The sequence below is a fragment of the Microcebus murinus genome, chromosome 4 (assembly GCF_040939455.1).
Source record: "Microcebus murinus isolate Inina chromosome 4, M.murinus_Inina_mat1.0, whole genome shotgun sequence".
NCBI lineage: Eukaryota > Metazoa > Chordata > Mammalia > Primates > Cheirogaleidae > Microcebus > Microcebus murinus.
In genome coordinates, this window is record NC_134107.1 from 87,646,463 (window position 1) to 87,664,965 (window position 18,503).

Here is an 18,503-nt window from a genome sequence, read left to right on the forward strand (position 1 = left end):
GAGACCCCATCTCTACTATAAACAGAAAGAAATTAATTGGCCAACTGATATATATATATATAAAAAATTAGCCGGGCATAGTGGCACATGCCTGTAGTCCCAGCTACTCGGGAGGCTGAGGCAGAAGGATCACTCGAGCCCAGGAGTTTGAGGTTGCTGTGAGCTAGGCTGACGCCACGGCACTCACTCTAGCCTGGACAACAAAGTGAGACTCTGTCTCAAAAAAAAAAAAAAAAAGAAGGAAGAGATCATCAGTACTGCAGTGTCAGAAACTGCTGAGAGAAGCGGCACTAAGACTGAAGAGACACAGTATGATTGGCAAGCTGGAAGTCACTAGATCTCTGAAGGAAAACTTTTTGTTAGCGGTAACATCCAAAGTCAGATATCAGTAGGCTGAGTGAGTAGAAGATGAGCAAGTGAATGCACGAAACATAAATCACCCTCTCAAAAAATGATGAAAGGGAGAAGAGGGATGTGTAAAGAGTTTGAAGAACACGCAGCAGTTGAAAGCAGGACTTTTACAGTTTGTTAAGGGATGAAGAAAAATTAAGCATGTTTGGAAGATAAACAACAGTTAACATAGTGAAAGCTTGAAGATTTATAAGGAAGACATTTAAAAGAGGTGATAAAGCCAGGTCCTGGAGGCTGGGCGAGGTGGCTCACGCCTGTAATCCTAGCACTCCGGGAGGCCGAGACAGGCGGATCGCTCAAGGTCATGAGTTCGAGACCAGCCTGAGCAAGAGCGAGACCCTGTCTCCACCAAAAATAGAAAGAAATTATTCATACAACTAAAACTATATAGAAAAAATTAGTTGGGCATAGTGGCGCATGCCTGTAGTCCCAGCTACTCGGGAGGCTGAGGCAGGAGGATCATTGAGCCCAGGAGTTTGAGGTTGCTGTGAGCTAGGCTGATGCCATGGCACTCTAGCCCGGATGACAGAGCAAGACTCTGTCTCAAAAAAAAAAAGACAGGTCCTGGAAGGGTTATGGACCAAGACTGAGAATAGGGCAACGTTTATTTAAAACGTTCTCTATATAAATACTTCCTTGAAGTTCTTTAAAAGAAAAATCAGAGAAGTATAAAATGTGAGTTCATTGTTAGATGAACCTCAGGGTTCATGTAACTCACTCGCTCTCCACCCTGGCTGCACACTAGAATCAACAAGAGGGCCATTTTAAAAACATGATTCCCAGGCCCCCAACCAGATCATTTATTTACCAATCTCTAGGGTGGGGCCTGAAGACTGGGATTCTCTTAGCTCCACTGGTCATTCTCCCAGGGAGCCGGGTTGAGACCCTGATACAGTCCAGCCTTCTCGTGTTGTACATGTCAAAGGGAGTGGACAGGGGAGATGAATGAGGTGCCTGAAGTTATCTAATTCGACTTCCAAACGTCTATTAAATTACCAGGCTATGTAATTATTTCTTTTCAAGGGCCTTTTGGTGTTTCCTCTAGCTTCAGCATTTAATGCTATCACCCTTCCTCAGTTTTTATCTCTTTGTTCATTTTTTCTTTCATTTATTCAACATGGACTTTGTATCCAGAGCTGCAGAGCAAAGTAAAAAATACCAGAACAGCAGAAGACACAGAATATCTGTCCTAAGAATTTAGAATGTATTCTTTCCTCTGGAATATTTGTTTCAGTAATCTACAACTAGCCTCAGACAACCTTAGCACAGGGACAAAAAGAGAGAGGTGAAGCTTGCTGGGTAAGACAATGACCCTAAATACATTTGTTGAGCACCTACTATTGCCAGGTCATGGAGATACAAAAATAAAGAGGCAGTTTCTGTGCCGCAGAGGCTCAACGTCTACTGGGGATAAACAGGCATGCAAACTCATAATCAGGGCACAGCAAGACAAACGCTAAAATGGGGCTGGTCTAAAAACCTTCGAGTTCACCAGACAGGCAAGGTAAGGAAAGCATTTCAGGCAGGAAGGCACAGAGCCCTAACATAACATGGTACTTTCGGGGATTTCAAGTAGGTTGATGTCCCTGCAGCACAGAGTATAAAAGAAATGGTAGCAGATGAGGATGGAAAAGCCATTAGAAACCAAATCAAGTTCATATCAAGATTATAGTTAGAGCTGGAGATCCTAACTATCTACCCAGCACACATACACAAAGATTATATGTAATGCTCTAATGTTGGTATCTCATGTTGCTGGTGGTGAGATCACTTAAGTCTTCTAAACAGGAATGAAAAAGCTGTGTATCGAGGCAGGAATTGAGCCCTCCTGGGTCCCTAAATACATCAGCGCACATAGCACCAAAACCTTACCCTTAATTTCTACCATGGAAACCAGGTTAAAGAGGCAGGTTGGCCGGGTGTGGTGGCTCACGCCTGTAATCCTAGAACTCTAAGAGGCCGAGGCAGGCGGATTGCTTGAGGTCAGGAGTTCAAAACCAGCCTGAACAAGAGTGAGACCCCTGTCTCTACTATAAATAGAAAGAAATTAATTGGCCAACTAACATATCTAGAAAAAAAGTTAGCTGGGCATGGTGGCACATGCCTGTAGTCCCAGCTACTCGGGAGGCTGAGGCAGCAGGATTGCTTGAGCCCAGGAGTCTGAGGTTGCTGTGAGCTAGGCTGATGCCACGGCAGTCACTCTAGCCTGGGCAACAAAGTGAGACTCTGTATGAAAAAAAAAAAAAAAGAGGCAGGTTGACAGAGACAAAGGAGTCTAGAATAATACCCAGGTTTCTGGATCAGACAACTGGATATACAGCAATATGGTTAATTAAGATCCTGACCACAGGAGGAAAATGCACATATGGAAAGGATAGTAACTCCATTTTGGACATGCTGGATTTTGTTTAATTAAGAGACAGCCAAGAAGACATGTCCAGTAGGCAGTTTGGAGCTGGGAGAACGGAGGAATAAATTTGGGAATCATGTGCATAGAGGTGGTAGTTGAAGTTGGGGGAGACAAATGAGATCGCTAAGGCATGTTAACTAAAAATTGAGGAGAAAAGAGGGCAAAGAAGAAATGCTCTGAGAAACATCACCATTTAAAGGGCTGGAGGAAGAGGAATTAGAGGCAGACAGGAAGGAGCACGGCCAGGGAGGTAAAGGAGCACCAGGAAGGAAGAACACTAGAAGCTGAGAGAAGACGGTGTTTTAAGGAGGGTGCACTACAGTTTTGTTTTGTTTTGTTTTTTTTTTTTATTTCAACATATTATGGGGGTACAGATTTTAAGGTTTCAATAAATGCCCTTTCCCCCCCTCCCCCCACAAGTCTGAGTTTCCAGCATGACCATCCCTCAGATGGTGCACATGTCACTCATTATGTATGTATATACTCGCCCCCCTCTCCCCTCCTCCCTCCCCAATACCCTATTACTGTAGTACCTATGTGTCACTACAGTTTTGACTGCAGCAACTTTCTCCTAACCACGCTTCCTGGTCCACGCTCACTCTCCCCAAATTCACTCCTACTTCAGTAGGAGCGATGTTCTGAATGTTAACATAATGAGATCATTCTCCATGTCTAAAACCTTTCAGTGGTTCCCCTCTGGCCTTAGATGCAAGCCAAACTTTAAATGGCCTACAAGGCAGCTACCATCTGACCCCTGCCTGCCTCTCTAGCCTCATCTCAGACTACTCTCTCATAGCTGATTTCATTTTTAATTTTTAAAATTTCTTATAAGATGTTTAAAATAAAACTAAGTATAAGGCTGGGCATGGTGGCTTGCACCTGCCTGGAATCCCAACACTTCAGGAGGACAAGGCAGGAGGATTGCTTGAGGCCAGGAGTTCAAACCAGCCTGAGCAACGTTGCAAGATTCTTATCTCTACAAAAAATTTTTAAAATTATCTGGGAATTATGGTGTGTGCCTGTAGTCCTGGCTGCTTGGAAGGCTGAGGTAGGAAGATTGTTTGAGCCCAGGAGTTCCAGGTTGCATACAGCTATGATTGTGCCACTGCATTCCAGCCTGGGCAACAGAGCAAGACCCTTTGTCTAAAAATAAATTAAATAAAAATATATAAACTAAGTATTACATATAATCAACATGTGTCCATGTATCCAACAAGCACCTTAAAAAGTAAAATACTGGCAATATCAACACATTCTCTTTGTGTTCTCCCCAACTTCTTAGCCCTCCTAAGGTAACTATCTAGAACTTGGTATTTATTATTCTCATGCATTTCTATATATTTTATTATTTATGTAAGTATCCCTAAGCAATAGGGATTATAGCATTATCTTACTTATGTTTTTAATTTTATGTAGATGGCATCATGCTGTATATATAATCAACTTGCTGTTTTGATCAAGTCATCCAAATTGATATATTAGTTCTAGTTCTTCCCTTTTCACTATTGTGAACATATCATGCTGTATTTATTCATTCCCATATTAATAGATATTTAGGTTGTATTCCAATTTTTTTGGTCTTATAAACAATGCCTTTATAAATATCTTTGTATATGTAGATGTACATATCTAAGAGTTTTTCTAGTTTTTAGCAGGCTGGTGAAAATGGGTCACAGATATGCCAAGATACAATCTCCTCTGTACACAGGATGGCATGATGGGGGCCTCCTAAGGCACCTGGAGAAATTCTAGACTGTTGCTTCCTGCTGGGAGCAGTAAACTCAGAGTATCCTACAAATATAACTATATTTTTGCAAGGAAGTTTAAATCCCATTTTCTCTGGGATTCCATTCAAGAATGGAATTGTTGGTCTTAGGGCATGAACATCTTCACATTTATTTGTTTTGCTAGATTGCTCTTCAAAGGGTTATTTTACCTCATGTAGTTTAGTCCATTACTCCCAAAAAGAAGGAACTGAAGGAACCTCCAATCGTCAAGGGGAAGGAAAGATGTCAGGAACTGGACAAATCCAAAGACATTTTATTAAGCTACTGAAGGAAATTTTCACCAAGATGAGCAAGGGCTTAAAGACTTGCTCCCCTACAGGTAGTATTCTTTCTAGGCACGCTCTACCTACCACAGACTGATGGGGTAAACCAGATCCAGGGGTTGTTACCCCTTTCTCACGTGCACACTTATTTCTGAAGGAGGCGTGCTTTGCATTGATGTGGAGTCTTAGGCTGCCCTATCCTAGACAAAAGAAATTCACCACTTGGTCCTGTATAGCTGCGGTCACCAACCCACAGACCGCAGACTGTGGCCTGTTAGGGACCAGGCCACAGAGCTGGCATCACCGCCTGAACTCCGCCACCCCCCACTCTTGTCCATGGAAATGTTGTCTCCCATGAAACCAGTCCGAAAGTGCCAAAAGGTTGGGGGCCGCTGCTGTGTAGTGCACCAGGAGTCTACAGGAATATGGGACCAAAGCCAAAGAGTGAAAAAGTGCATTCATTCTTTGTCATTGTTCCCAGCCACACACGTAGGTCAAGGATCACGAGGGGAAGGGAACCTGGCCAAGGAAACGGTCCCCAATTTTTCTGTACTTCATGTTCAATTGGTACCCATCTCAGCATAGATTCTCAATAACACAATCCTCACAGCACCGCTGAGAAAAGTTTTCTTACACTCCTGTCACAGAGGGAGCAAGTGAGACTCAGAGTGGTTCCATAATCCCTCCCAACAGTCATACTGTCAATAAAAGGCAGAGGAAGCCAGAGCTCTTACCTATCAAAAGACGGGATCAAAGGGTTCATATTAGCTCGAAGAAAAGGTTCTAGGGAAACCTCCTCTCCTCCCTGGAAGAAAGTCTCAGATTTGCAGAACTTTGGCACTATATGCCCACTTTTTTAAGGTGCAGAGACTGGGGCCCAGAAAAGGGGAGTGTTTTACCTACGATCACACAGGAGCAGAGGCAATGCCCAAACTTCCTCCTGCCCCTGCTGCCATTAAACACCTGCTGTCCCTCCTACGGCACACGGTCTGGGGGCAGTAGGTGAGGTCGGTCCCCACCATTGGTATCGTCCTACCTTCCATACGTCTTTCTCCTTCCTCTCTTTCCCCCACATCCCTCTCTTCATTATGATTTCATAACAGAGCTTACATTAAAAACTCCTTCTTCACAGCATCCTTGCACCCCACCTTGCCCGCAGGGAAGAAGGAGCCTCGCCTGATCTCTCTCCTCCCAGCAGTAACACCGCTTTCCTGCACATCATGGGGAAGCTGGATGTCCAAAGTACCAGGCACAGAAAATCGAATCCGCTGTCTGATAAGCTAATCAAATTCAGACCATTTTTCACAGCCCGTAATGGACCCGAAAGCAATTATAAATTTGAAATAAGTGAGAATAAGACGTGTGGAAGCACTAAGCCCTGTTCACGAATTGACAAAATTCCTCCAGTAAGCTCATATTTGCATTCTGAAACAGTACAATTTAAGGAAGCTGTCTTCCAACTGTAAAGTATAACCATCTTCTATAAAAAGGACTCACAAATTGAGTATGGAGATTTAAAGTTACAGGAATGCACTTCTCTTGGCTCCAAATCATAATGACCTCATCTATAATGGAAATGCAAGAGAGCAGGAGTAGGGGGGGACGAGAGCAGGGAGGAGAGAGAGAGAGAGAGAGAGAGAAGCAGGGGAGGCAGGGAGTCGGAACAAGGAAAGAAAGGAGGAAAAAGCACCCCAAACTCGTAGAGGAAGACAACAGAGGCCTCCAAACAATTTTTTGTTCCTTATGGTCCCACATTTATATTTGCATTTCACCACAAGATTGTAGTTTGTAGGAATTCTGAACAAAGGAACTGGCTACGCCATAACAAACCTGTTCCTGTCTCAGGGCAGTGGCCAGGAGCAACGTGCATCTGACCATGGGATATATCCTGTCACCGTTTTTCAAACGGAACCTCCACTGAAGTGAACTTCAATGGCAGGATATGGTCCAACTCCAAGTCATACTTCCCCCACGGCGGCTTCCCACTGTGGAGCAGCCCTCAGAAAGCACAGCAAACACGAGTTATGGATCGTGTGGGCAGGGCTGGGAAAGCAGGTGGGGATGGGCTTAGCAAGGTCACTTCCAACCACATTACTGTTTGGATACAGTCCACCACGACTTTAAGAATGAAAGGAATAGAAGGAGAGAAGATTGTAAGATATTTTATTTCCTTCCTTCTTTTTTCTAGAAAGCTTAAAGTCCATATCTTAACATCACTTCCACTCCATACTGAAAAATATATGCTTTCCAATGAAACGAACTTCTTTTTTTTAATTCATGTATTCAGTCAGTAACCTCTTCAGTCATTGACCGAAATTCACTGGTTGTTGATATGAGCCAAACACACAAGGAATTTCGAATTGAAAAGACCCACCTATTTCCCAGTCCCCTCTTTCTCCTCCCCAGACCAGATCAGGGAGGTCACGCTGTGTGCCCTGACAAGATACCATGCGCCTCCCTCACAGAACCCAAACACACTGCTTACGGCTTTTCTCCTTCTAACATTCTCAGCTCCAAGACAGGGACATTATAGTCTCTGTGATTAATAGTGCCTGGCACACAGCAAGTGCTTAAAGGATGTCTGCCATTGTTGAACAGCCTAAGGAGCTTTCTCCATGGTCGGGGAGTCAGACCTGACAACACAGAACCATGATAAAATGGGAAAGTGTAGACCAGGCGCAATGGCTCACGCCTGTAATCCTAACACTCTGGGAGGCTGAGGCAGGAGGATCGCTCAAGGTCAGGAGTTCGAAACCAGCCTGAGCCAGACCCTGTCTCTACTAAAAATAGAAATTAATTGGCCAACTAAAATATATATATAGAAAAAATTAGCCGGGCATGGTGGCGCATGCCTGTAGTCCCAGCTACTCGGGAGGCTGAGGCAGAAGGATTGCTTGAGCCCAGGAGTTTCAGGTTGCTGTGAGCTAGGCTGATGCCACGGCACTCTAGCCCAGGCAACACAGTGAGACTCTGTCAAAAAAAATAAAGTAAAATAAAATAAAATGGGAAAGTGTTAAAGTAAGAGTTGTGCATGCATCTAGTGGGATGGCAGGGTAAAGACTCCCTTAGAGAAGGTTCAGAGGATGAAACACTTCATAACAGACCAGAAAGGTAAACAATTTCAGGAAGACCAAGGAATGGAAGAAAGGCTATAATATGGGTTTTTGCCTAAATCAAACCCTAGTTTTACAAAATACATATGAGACCCATTGATGGGATCCATTCATTTCTTTAGCTTTTCTTCATCTGCAACTCTAGGTTAGACAGGCAGTCCTCTGATTATATTTTAAAAATCATACAATCTTTTAAAAAAAAATGCTGACCCCAAGACCCCAGCCCAGAACAACTGAATCAGTTTCTCAGGAGGTAAAGTCCAAATATCAGCATATTTTAAAAGTCTCCAAGGTGAGTCTAAGACGCAGTCCAGATGGCAAACCACTAAATTATTCTCTCCTTTCTATTTGACAGGGAAAAAAGTTCTGAATGACTGATAAAATGCATTGTTTGCATGCAAATCACACATTTCCTTCACTTTATGTCTCAATAAATCTGTGCTGCTAGGTTGCATTTTGTCAGCTAAAGGCAAAAAATAGTTTTAGAGTTAAAAGACTCCCACAGAGTACAGCTACTACTACGAAGATTTTTAAATCCATCACATCTGCCACCTGTAAATACCTGGGAAAGAATAACTTCCAGCATGTCTATAAAAATCCTATTATAAATCTGAAAAGAAATATTCATTTATGCTACATCTTCACACTTAGCACATAGACTACCCAGTTTCTACTTCTAAAGCATTTTAAATTATATTAGAAGCAAGCTTGGCAATAAATTATAAATAGTTGTTCTTTACATAGTAAGTAGCAGCAGCCTAGGTGAGTGTTTTATTTCCATCTCTACATTTCTATGATTCAAAATTTAGCCATTAATGTATCATTTAATTCTACTAAGCATAAGTAGCTCAGTTTTGAAGAACTCACATTCTGATACAACAAAGTCATATTCAAAACTCAAAGTGGCTTAAAAAGCCAAATTTTCAAAAATAGAAAATGTAGCGGCATATATTATTACCTCAAAAGGAAGGCAAGTGGCCGGGCGCGGTGGCTCACGCCTGTAATCCTAGCACTCTGGGAGGCCGAGGCGGGCGGATTGCTCAAGGTCAGGAGTTCAAAACCAGCCTGAGCGAGACCCCGTCTCCACCATAAAAATAGAAAGAAATTAATTGGCCAACTAATATATATAATATAAAAAATCAGCCGGGCATGGTGGCTCGTGCCTGTAGTCCCAGCTACTCGGGAGGCTGAGGCAGGAGGATTGCTTGAGCCCAGGAGTCTGAGGTTGCTGTGAGTGAGGCTGACGCCACGGCACTCACTCTAGCCTGGGCAAGAAAGCAAGACTCTGTCTCAAAAAAAAAAAAAAAAAAGGAAGGCAAGTAAAGAAAGGAAATTAGCATTTTCTTTCTGCCCACTGGATTATGTCTTACTTGTAGTAGGTGCTCAATAAATGTTTATTAAATTAATGAATATCAATTCTGATCTGGATCATTAAAAAAAAATTTTTAAAGAAAAAATAAACTAACAAATGAATATTACAATTATTAAGATATCATCATGTTAAAATGCAAGGTAGACAAATACTGTAGATAGAAGACCCTTAGAAGTGAACTCAAAGAATATTATGGTGGAAGGAATACAAGCTCAGGAATTAGATAATACTGGGGTCTAGATATAAATTTGAAACATGAAAAAGAACAGAAACAGGTGCAGGCTAGTGAAAACAGTAGTTCACATCATGTTTTGTAAAAGGCTGGTAGAGACTGCACCTTGGATGTGGCCTCTGGGAAAGGAGTTTTCCTTCTGAACATAGTAGAAAGAACCCTAGTTTGAATCAGAAGATCTAATTCTACCCTTTATTAATGTTATGCAGTTGAGTAAGTTAGCCTCAAAATCTCTGTTTCCTTTATGTTGTTTGTTTGTTTGTTTGTTTGTTTGTTTTGAGACAAAGTCTCACTCTGTTGCCCGGGATAGAGTGCCATGGCGTCAGCCTGGCTCACAGCAACCTCAAACTCCTGGGCTCAGGCGATCCTCCTGCCTCGGCCTCCCAAGTAGCTGGGACTACAGGCATGCACCACCTTGCCCAGCTAATTTTTTCTCTATATATTTTTAGTTATTTGGCTAATTCCTTTCTATTTATAGTAGAGACGGGGTCTCGCTCTTGCTCAGGCTGGTCTCAAACTCCTGAGCTCAAACCATCCGCCTACCTCGGCCTCCTAGAGTGCTAGGATTGCAGGCATGAGCCACCATGCCCAGCCTATGTTTTTTAAATGAGTGTAACACCACCTTTATGGGTTTAAGGGCTAATTGATCTAACTTATGTAAAAGGTACCTAGGACATCCACCCACCTGAGGCACTCAATAAATTTTATTTTCTTCCTTCCTCTGGCTTGCCCAGGCTTTTAGTAACCTCTTGACCAGAAGTTTCCAATGAAACTTTCTTTTTTTTTTTTTAGTCTATTATGGGGGTACAAGTGTTAAGGTTACATATATTGCCCATGCCCCTCTCCCCCTGAAACTTTCTTATGATGAAAATATTCTATATATGTACCATCCAATACAGTAGCCTCTACCCATATGTAGCTGTTGAGTACTTGAAATATAGCTAATGTGAATGAGGAATTGAATGTTTAATGTTATTTAATCTCAACTTCAATTAAAATAGCCCCTGAAATCACTCACTGGAAAATAAGGGGGGGAAAATTTAAAAAAATAAAAAGAGAAAATTAAATAAAATTTTTAAAAATTAAAAAAAAAAAATCAAAATAGCCATATGTGGCTAACAGCTACCATAGTGGACAATGTAGCCAAGGATCGGCATTGTACAATATTGTAGAAGTCACTGCAATGATGGAAATGTTTCAGGAAGAGCTACTGAGCACCTGAAATGTGGCTAATGTGAATGAAGAACTACATTTTTTCATTTTATTTCTTTTCTTCTTTTTTATTTTTTTAGAGATAAGGTCTTGCCCTGTCACCCAGGCTGTAGTACAATGGCCTGATCATAGCTCACTGTAACCTTGAATTCCTGGGCCCCAGCAATCCTCCTGCCTCAGTCTCCTGAGCAGCTGGGACTACAGATGTCACCACCAGGCTGGGCTAATTTTTTTTGCTTTTCATAGAGACAGGGTCGCTCTATGTTGCCTAGGCTGGCATCAAGCAATTCTACCTCAGTGTCCCAAAGTGCTAGGATTACACAGTGTGAGCCACTGTGCCTGGCCAAAAACTTTTTTAAAGTTACACATAGGGCAGGCAGGAGAGGAAGCAAAATGTGTATGTCTGAATATACCTTGTTAGACAGATTTGTCTTTGGAACCATGTAACATTTTACATAATTATGTAAAACATAAATTAAATTTTAAAAAATCCACATCTAAAATAAATCTGATGTTTTAAGTTGGTGGCAAAATTAAATATAGAGGAATTATTTTAAGTGACTTTAAAATGTGCTAATTTGATAGTACATTCCTAATAGAATATATCATAGGATCAAAAAAAACTGTTAAGTATCTTTTTTGAGGGTAGTGTTGATACTATTTTGCGGGCATAAAGCAAATAAGAAATTATACCGATATATTGATTTTTTGGTATAGGAAAAAGAAAATGAAAATGAAAGATTGAAGAGGCTAAGTTAAAAACCCTATAGTTCTGAAGTTCATTGAAAGTCGGAATTAAGTCGTGAGTATTTTATACTCAAATATATATGTATTTCCTATTTTGTCCACTGAAAAGCCCTAAAACAATGACCAACCCATAATTATGAATACCACTAACCTAATGCCTAGATTATAGAAATTAAATACTGTCTCCTACTAAAAACAACTAAGGCTCTTTGGAGAATGGGTAATTTCAGACCTGAGGCAGAAAATGCACAAAATAAGCCCAGAACTTCTCGTCACATCCAAATGGCAAGAAAACTATCAAAGACTATCACAGCAATGACAAAAAACAATTCTCAGCATCAATAAGAATAATTGCAATGGACTGAAACACCTCAAATATGTTTAAATCCATGAGTTATAGCAATGCTACAAAATTTTTTTTAAAACCCACTGGTCTTCTCACTGGAGGATGCTAGGGAACCAACTCATTATTTTGAAAACTGGTAAATAAAGGAAAAGAAGCAATATTTATCCTGCCCTTCCTATGCAAATTATACCTCAGGATAATCAAAGAGTTGATAAAGCCTGGGCATCTAGTGAGAACCTGCCTCTACAAAGAAACAAGAAAAATTATCCAGGTGTCATGACATGCACCCATAGTTGCAGCTGCTCAGGAGGCTGAGGCAGGAGGATCGGTTGAGCTCAGGAGTTCAAGGCTGCAGTGAGCTAGGATCACACCACTGCACTCCAGCCTGAGCAACAGAGGGAGACCCCGTCTCTAAAAATAAAATAAAAGAGCTGAAGATGAGTATGTCTTTGTAGAACTATTCTAAATAATAAATGAAGATGGAATGACTGAAATAAAACATCATTTTTAAAGCCCTCATAAAATAATGGATCTAGACAACAGACATCAATAGCTACTAACATAACAAAAACAAGCAGACATGACATATGCCACCTACTATGGATTGAATGTTTTTCCGCTCTGAAACTCATGTTGCAATTTAATCCCCAATGTAACAATATTAAGAGGTGGGGCCTTTAAGGTGTGCTTGGGTCATGAGCCCTCAGGAATGGACAATTCCATTCATTGGATTAATGGTTTGTCACTGGAGTGGGTCTGTTATAAAAGCCAGCCTGGCCTCCAGGGAACCCCTCCCACCCTGTGATGGTGCAGCAGGACGCCCTCACCAGAAGCTCACCAGATGAGGCTGTCCAACCTTGGACTTCCCAGCCTTAGAGCTGTAAGAAATAAATCTCTTTTCTTTATAAATTACCCAGTCTCAGGTATTCTGTTATAGCCACAGAAAATGGACAAAGACACCTGCTGATGGCAGTATCCAATATCTATGAAATATTCTCGCCAAAAACTAGGACCACAAGGGTTTTTAGTCTGGAGTGCATGGACCAGGTCCATGAAAATATTCTGGGGACTATAAACTTGGATTAAGAAAAATATATATATAGTCTCATTTTCAATAACATTTAACTGAAATTTAACAATCCCTTCAATTATAAATATAGGCAAGAAATTATAGTAGTACTAGCCATACCTATGACTGCTGCCAAAAGAATTCACAGATATTTCCATATCATATGGAAACTGTAGCTGAAAATTTTTATTTTCAGAATAAAATTTATATTCCTCACTACTCCAAAATCATTGTAGCTAAAGATCCATTGTGAAATTTTATTATTTAATGCATCTTTGAGGAAAAGCAGCGTATACATTAATGTACATCATAATTTGACAATTTGATAACTAAATATGCAACTGGTTTCCATTATAATCCAATATATAATTTTATGCATTTAAAAACATTATCCTAAGAAAAAACTGCTATAAACCCACCAGAAAGACACAATATGCAAAAATAAAAATATGTGTAAAACTCTACATGACAAATTAACTGTTTCATTGAAAATAAACTACAAGTAAAAAATGAGTAAAGAAGCCTACAGAGAAAGAGATATAACAGATACAACAATCAACAATCAAAGGATCAACAATCCTTTGATATGTATGGTCTTTATTTGCATCTTGATTTAAACAAACTATTTTTTTTAATTACTAGATAATTCAGGAAATGTTAATATGAACTAAATTTTTTTTTTTTTTTTTTGAGACAGAGTCTCACTTTGTTGCTCAGGCTAGAGTGAGTGCCGTGGCGGCAGCCTGGCTCACAGCAACCTCACACTCCTGGGCTCAGCAATCCTACTGCCTCAGCCTCCCGAGTAGCTGGGACTACAGGCATGCGCCACCATGCCCGGCTAATTTTTTGTATATATATATTTTTAGTTGACCAATTAATTTCTTTCTATTTTTGGTAGAGACGGGGTCTCGCTCAGGCTGGTTTCAAACTCCTGACCTTGAGCAATCCGCCCCTCTCGGCCTCCCAAAGTGCTAGGATTACAGGCGTGAGCCACCGCGCCCGGCCTGAACTAAATATTTGATATTAAGGAATTATTGTAAATTTTTAGATAGGATGGTGGTATTATATCTTTACATCCTTATCTTTTAGAGATTAATATTAAAATATTTATGCATGAAACTATATGATCCCTGAAATTTACTTTAAGATCATCCAGGAGGAAAGAAGTAGAGATGTATAAGAGAAACAAGATGAGTTGATGGTATTTATTGAAACTGGTGATGGGTTGATTATAGCAGACAATGGTCTCTACTTTTATTTGAATGTTTCCATAATAAAACTTATTTTTTAAAAAAGCCTAACAGATTCCTGGTGACATATTTAAATAAAAAAAAAAAAAAAAAAGCCTAACAGAAACCCTACATTTACCCATGATAAGGCTGTTCAGACAAACCAAAACATCACATATATTGCTTTCAGCTATAATTATAGCATCCAAGTGTGGTAACACTCATTTTCTCTTGCTAATCAAAAATTCTAGTGTCTGATTACTTAAAAGAGAGAAAAAAAATAAATTAATTCATTATTACTTAACAAATTTGGCCAGGGCGCGGTGGCTCATGCCTCTAATCCTAGCACTCGGGGAGGCTGAGGCGGGTGGATTGCTCGAGGTCAGGAGTTCAAGACCAGCCTGAGCAAGAGTGAGACCCCGTTTCTACTATAAAAATAGAAAGAAATTAATTGGCCAACTAATATATATAGAAAAAATTAGCCGGGCATAGTGGCACATGCCTGTAGTCCCAGCTACTCAGGAGGCTGAGGCAGCAGGATTGCTTGAGTCCAGGAGTTTGAGGCTACTATGAGCTAGGCTGACGCCATGGCACTCACGCTAGCCTGGGCAACAAAGCAAGACTCTGTCTCAAAAAAAAAAAAAAAAAAAAAAACCAAATTCAATTGGGAGAGAAGGATGTCAAAATCTTTCAAAACATAGGACTGCTGGCAAGAAAAGAATAACAGAGGTTCATGGTGAAGGAAAAACCTTAAGATTGTTGTTCTAGTACAAAATGCCTCACATTGTACTCTAGTTAGTATATGTGTTTGGTTCCCCAGGGAGGTTGTAAGGTCCTAAAAGGCAGAAACAATGTCATATTCATCTTTGTTTATCCAATATGTGAACATTGGCTGAATTGCTGCAAAGGTTAAAAAAATGTCACCAGAGGAAGCTGGCCTTTCTGAAACCTCTATTAAGTCTATCTGCAACAAGTAAGAGTGAATGAACTACAAGAAGAAATCATTCTACAGTTTAACTTGGAAATGTGTCAACCTGATTGAGACCATCAGAAAGCAATATTTGTAACCCTAACAATATTTGTACCTCCATAATATGATGAAATAAAAAAAAGAATTTAAAGTAATTTTACTATTAATAAATTTTAATAATTTTCATGAATATGGTAATTACACATTTGAATAAATGATTGTGGAAAGCAAAAAACAAATGTAAAATGAGTTGCAATGCTTATTGAAATGGGACAGCATTATTGATAGTGGTCGGCTCTGCTGGGCAATATAAATTCTAGAAAAAGGAAACTTGGCAAGCTATCACATTTTCTCCAGTCCCATGCAGGAGCCAAAAGTCTTCTGATCCATTAATAAGACAATCTCATTTGGTTGCAAGGCAGAAACAAAAGAGTTTCTTGAAGTTGGGGGACATGTAATTCTTTTATCTTTTTCCTACACTCACCAAGCAACTTCAGATCTTATATTTCTTATGTAGGTTTTTCTGTTGGGATGGTCTTATGGTGACCAGCTGCCAACAACAGTGACAATTCCCTCATTATAAATTAGCACATTTACTTTCAAGGGTAAGTATGAGTCGGAACAGCAAGAGCCACTTTCCCCAGAGCCTGATCACTCCCAGATGAACTGACCATGATGTTCCAGACATACAGAACTGGAAAATTCCAGCAAGGAACAGGAATTCAGAGGTTCAGATGTCAGCCTTCTTACCTACAGCTCGAGAAGCATGTTCACAAAGTTTTGCCAAAACCACAGTTCGGTTATTTAACGAAGCAATAAAGCAAGCTTTTCTAAACATTATACCATATATTACAACACTAGTTACATTTTCTTGTATTTATGATTATTGTACAGAATAATGGAGTAGGACATTTCTGAAGCTGGCGAAATATGTTTTTCTCTTCACCCTGTCATACTGTACTTCTTAGGCTAGAGGACAGGGGGGAAAGCAAACCAATTTTGCAGTATTTTATAGCAATACAACAGAAGTTTAGAGAAGAGCAAGCTTAGTGTGAGTCTAGATCCAGCAAATAAGCCATTGGATTACTTTGAGTCACTTTATTGCAACTCAGGATATTTTCAGTCAAGACAAACTTCAACCGTCTGGGCATTCCCAACTCTGCTAGCTCCTGGAACTGTTTCATTTTGTTCTAAATCTGCAGGAACAAGAGAGGGTCTAGGGCCAAATAATACTAGTGGGAGGGATAAGAAGTCAATGACTTAATGAATTGACTGGGGGGGGGGGGTCAAATTGCCTGATTGACTAAATACTAAAAGAACCAGAGAATTGCGGTGGGATTATGAGATTTTTTGTTGTTGTTGTTGTTTCCTTCTTTGTCTATTTTGTACATCTAGGTTTCTAACAATGAGAAATCTACTTTTAAAACCTACATTCTTAGGCTGGGCACCATGGCCCATGCCTGTTATCCTAGCACTTTGAGAGGCTGAGGTGGGAGAATCTCTTGAGGCCACAAATTCAAGAGCAGCCTAGGCAATACCGAGACCCTGACTCTACAAAAAAAAAAAAAAAAAAAAGAAAAAAAGAAAAAAAAATTAGCCAGGTGTGTGGTGCCATCCTGTAGTCCCAGATACTTGGGAGGCTGAGGCAGAAGGATCACTTGAGCCCAGGAGTTTGAGGTTACAGTGAGCTATGATCATGCCACTCTCTCCAGCCTGGGCAACAGAGCAAGACCCTGTCTTTAAAAAAAAAAAAACCTACATTCTTTCTTAAAAGAACCAGGAAAGTGAAGGGACTACAAGAAAACACTAATTACAACATCAGAAGACTTCCTCTTGATTCCCTATTGTGAATCCTTGTGCTAATTTGGAGTCACAGTTTTCCTTCCCACTTGTTTCTCCCCAAACCTCTTTCTGCCCTGTGGTCCTCTGTTGACAATTCAAGGTTTCCAAATTGCTGACTTAAAGCTCCCCGGACTTGACAATAGACATCCAGCATCATCAAGTATTATTTATTTATTACATCCATGCTAATGGACCCCATCAGAATACCTCCCTTTATCTTTTTTTATAGTGCCTCACAGTTTACAAAAACTTTTCTATTCTCTTATCTCATTTGGTTTTTTATGCATCTGCCGATGCTGTAAAGTTACAGATGAAGAAACTGAGGCTGAGAGGTGAAATGGGTGTCCTAACTGATGCTGTTTAAAATTGTCAGAACCCTGGCGGGGCGTGGTGGCTCACACCTGTAACCCCGGCACTTTGGCAGGCTGAGGCAGGAGATTGCTTGAACCCAGGAGTTGAAAACCAGCCGCGAGAAACATAGCGAGATCCCATCTCTGAAAAAAAAAAAAAAAAACAACTTTTTTTTTCTAAATTAGCCAGGCATGGAGCTGCCCTGGTCCGAAGTTCTTCCCTTGCATCTCGGACACTCACACCAAGCGTGCTGCTCGGCTCGCGGCGGCGACCAGGCGGGGAGCCCGAGAGCCTGGGCTCCCTGTGGGCAAGGTGCTGCTCCCCGGGAAGGTGGCGTCCCTCTGGGGGACCACGGTCCGGGACTACACCCAGGTGGACGAGCTGCAGCGGCGCCTCGGGCCCGGGGCCTGGTCCTGCTGGGCTTCCCTTGCAACCAGTTTGGGCGTCAGGAGAACGCCAGGAACGCAGAGATCCTGAATTCCCTCAAGTACGTCCGACCCACCCGGTGGCGGGTTCGAGCCCAACGTCCCTCTCTCCGAGAAGTGCGGGGTGGATGGTGCGAAGGCGCACCCGCTCTTTGCCTTCCTGCGGGAAGCCCTGCCAGCGCCCAGCGACGACACCCCTGCGCTCAGGACTGACCCCACGTCCGTCATCTGGTCTCCGGCGCGCCGCAACGACATCCCGGTGGGTCCTGACGGTGCGTGCCCGTGCGCAGGTACAGCCGTCACTTTCCCACCGTGGACATCGAGCCAGACATTGAAGCCCTGCTGTCCTAGGGCGCCCACCCTACCCGCCCCCCTGCTGCCTGGCAGTAGGAGCGCTGCTCTCTGGGGGGTTCCATTCATGACGGTGCTCCCTCCCAACCTGCATGTAGGAGCACCTGATGTCCGGGAAAATCCCCAGAGATGGGCGCTGGTCCTGTCCCTCCCAGCCTCCCCTCTGCCAGACCAAGGCGAGCTTCCTCATTAATTAAGTGCTGGGTGGTAACAACAACAACAACAACAACAAATTAGCCAGGCATGGTGGTATGCACCTATGGTCCCAGCCACTCAGGAGGCTGAGGTGGGAGGATCACTTGTGCCTAGGCGGTTTGGGAGCAGCACTGGGTACTAAATGCACTGCTGTTTCAAGAGTTTATGCCCCTGAGAC

At 41.6% G+C, this 18,503-nt stretch overlaps 1 protein-coding gene and 1 pseudogene across 1 annotated transcript in view; one reads left to right on the plus strand and one right to left on the minus strand.

Annotated features, from left to right (window-relative positions):
• Positions 1 to 18,503, minus strand: part of SLC35F2 (solute carrier family 35 member F2) — a 53,612-nt gene that overhangs the window by 22,364 nt on the left and 12,745 nt on the right. The window lies entirely within an intron of this gene.
• On the plus strand, positions 312 to 18,201 carry LOC105876144 (glutathione peroxidase 1-like; annotated as a pseudogene).